Raw genomic sequence first — 3,596 nt, forward strand, 5'->3', positions numbered from 1 at the left:
GGTGTTATGTAAATACAGGATTTGTTTTACCTAAGACCAATTTCAACACTATATATATATTATATATATTATAATATACACATATTCATAATATTTACATACATTTAAATGATATCAATATATGTATGTTGTAGTTGTGTTTGTGTGTGTGATACTTGTTTATTTTTTTTTGTGTCTTGTGGGTGGTTGGGGGAGGGTGAGAGGTGGGGTGGCTGGGGTTGTCGGGTAAGGGGGGGGGGGTTGCAGTGGGGGGCCAAAACCTGTGGGGGGGGTTTTTTTTTTTTTTTATTTATAAAATTATACTTCTATCTATATATATGTTGTAATATGTAATGGATATATATGTTATATTTTTGTATATAGTATATATGTGTATATATGTGTGGATTACAATGCTATCTGCGTTAAAAAATGCTGTGATGGTGTTTAGGTTGAATGCTCTCTTTTCTTTATTGCCGAGTAGGATGGTTAGCTCAGATGGTTGGGAGAAATTTTGCCTTTAGTGTTCGTAAAGAAGCGGGTTCTGTCCGGGAGTCTCACATTACCTAGTTTTGGTGAGCTAGGGCAGGTATTGAATTCATACCACTATTAGCTAACAACGTTCCTCATCGTCCATTAAGAGAGCATTTCCACCCACACTACACCTCTTTACTAACGCATTTTTAAGATTTTTATTTTCTTATTCATAAAGTTTTCAAGGACTCTTCACCTCAAAATCCTCATGATAATAAGTTTGGGATCCAGAAATGTTATACACAATTTAAACGCAACTCACCATTATATAACTTCTTTGGTTTGTTTAATCTTTTTTTTTGTACATTTGGATTTAATGTGTGAAAATGTCACCATTACGCATCATTTTAATATTTTATTCCTTATTATTTCTCCCGTCAAGACCCTTCATAACATTTCAACAAAGAATCCATCATATGATAAAAAAAAAGATGGACCAGAATCTGAACTACTCATGTAACACCCCGCCCGCATTATCAAAAGATATAACATCTGCTGGTTAGTTTAACTTTTTTTGTACATTTGTATTTTTAATGGCAATTGTTTTCTTTCCACCAGGGGTTTTACAAATCCCCAGACAAAAAACGGATTGTCAACAAGAAAAAAAAACATAATTGCCTTCATGTCATTCACGGAAGAGTTAATCAGGATTCCAAGGATAAAAGGGTGAGGGTCATCTTTGGGAAGAAATATGGCGCCAAAAAATTGAAAAATCTGACCCTAGCAATTTTAAAAGCAAACGCGGTCTTTATGACTGTACTTTTTGTGGCAGTGTTTGTCTCGATGCATAGACAGCAACCATGAGGGCTCTTACAAATATCATTTTGAAAATATGTCCAAGGTCATAATGAATTGAGAATATAATAAGGGGAATGTTGGGTGTTATGACCATGGCTGTTTTTTGTACCTTCGTTTGTTGTTTGTAATAATTGTAACCAAATTATTCAGATGCTAAATAGTCGTGAATAGAACCAGTAAGTTTGTTTTTTTTTTTTTTTTTTTTTTAAAGGTGAGGGGGGGGTTCCAAAAGCGGAGAAGGGGGAAAAAGGAAGAGTATTTTTTTTAACAATACTGCGGCAGGGATATATTAAATATCGCAACATGTCTCTTGTAACTAGTTACTAGATGTATCAATTCCTCACATTTAGCGATCCGTTTTATTTACGACCTTTCTGAATTTTAAAAACGTCAAAACCTACTTCACTCCTTTATTTGAATGAGGAATGTAGGGCGTACTCGGAACTGTATTTTCTTCGCTAGATATGTAAGGCTTTATAACCTAAAATAATAGTTCGATATGACCAATCAGTGTTAGCTCGGAAAAAAAAAAAAAAAAAACACCCCCTACCCCCCCCCCTCCCCCGACCTTCCGACCCCCGACCCTCCCCCCCCGACCGCCCACCCCCCCCACCCTCCCCCATCCCCCCGCACCCCAGCCACGCACCCCCACCCAACTCCCCCCCCCCCCCCCACGACCCCCCCCCGACCCCCCCCCCCGCCCCGCCCCTCCCCCCCCCCCCCCCCCCCACCCCACCCCCCCCGCCGCCCCCCCCAGACTCACCCCATCCCCCCCCCCACCCACTTCCCCTCCCCCCCCCCGCCCAACCACCCCCCCCCCCCCCCCCTCCCACACCGCTCCCTCCCCCCCCCCCCACATCCCGGCCCCCCCCACCACCCCCCCCGCTCCCGCCCACGGCACCCGACCATTACAGAATGGTAAATCATTCTAAGTATAGCGTCTGTCTGTGAATGTGCTGAATTTGAAACTGTTGGGACAGCACTAATGAGTTTGGGACTCTCTTCTTTCTATTAAAAATACAGTTTCATTTATGAATAAATTTCACAAAAATCTGTTAAAAAACTATATATTGTAAAACAGTCATAAGCTAATGGATCTTATGAATTGTGTTTATTACTGTATCGATTACGAAAACACAATTTTATAAATAAACTATGCACTAGAGAAAGAAAGAAAAAAAAAAAAAAAAAAGAGCATATTTTAAGAAGGAATAAAAGGACCAAGTGACAGCGTTATATTCAATTCTTATGCTAGAGCAATAAAGGAGAGTCGTCGTAATATTATATTCTTATTTCAAAAAATTGGTGGCAAAGGGTCACTTTCACAGTTAATGCCTTTATCAATCTCATACCTTTATCATTAACTTAAAAATCTAAGGTATATCTATATCTCGCTAGTTATATGTATGTAATAAATAATCTTCACTTATAGTATGTATAAACAAATAAAACACATAAATTTTTATATATATATTTTTTTATATTATATTATATATACAACATATATATTTTATATATATATTAATATATACACACATAGAAATATGTTTTTATTGCACATATATACATATTTTTGTAGATATATAAATTATTTAATATGTATGAATTAATATACATATGCATATATATTGTATTCATATGAATTATACATATGCCATATATATATATATTTATGTAATATATTTCATTTTATTATTTACATACATATATTTGCCATATATAGTTGCATATATATATATATTGATTTAGATATTATTTTCTATACTAAATATATATATAATAGGGGCATAAATGTATATCATAGACACATACGTATATATGTGTATATGTGACCATTTAACTTCTGGTTACAGTTATGACAATCCAACACCCCATGCATAAAACCTTCAGTAATCCTAACAATGGAATTTTAAAAAAGCCAATTGGCATTGAGGATCTAGGGCGTTATTGAATTCTCCTCTGACTTGACACATTTTTAAAATCATATTTTAAGGCCTTCATTCTCAAGTATTGTTCTCCTCTCCATCATCATCTAAATGCGACTACTACTGGTAGGAACGACGGTAGACACAACTATTATGACCATTATAAAAGTTATAGTATATACAACCTTAAGTTCGACAATTATGACACCCAGATGATTTAAACACTTTAACGACAAAAGTAAGATACACTATATTAGGGTCATCTCCAATCAGTGTAAATGTTTAAGTTTCCAATATCCCTGTAGAATGCAAAATATGATTTATCAGAATGAAAATTTCAAAGAAAAAAGGTTTACAATA

Source organism: Penaeus chinensis, chromosome 24 (genome assembly GCF_019202785.1).
Source record: "Penaeus chinensis breed Huanghai No. 1 chromosome 24, ASM1920278v2, whole genome shotgun sequence".
NCBI lineage: Eukaryota > Metazoa > Arthropoda > Malacostraca > Decapoda > Penaeidae > Penaeus > Penaeus chinensis.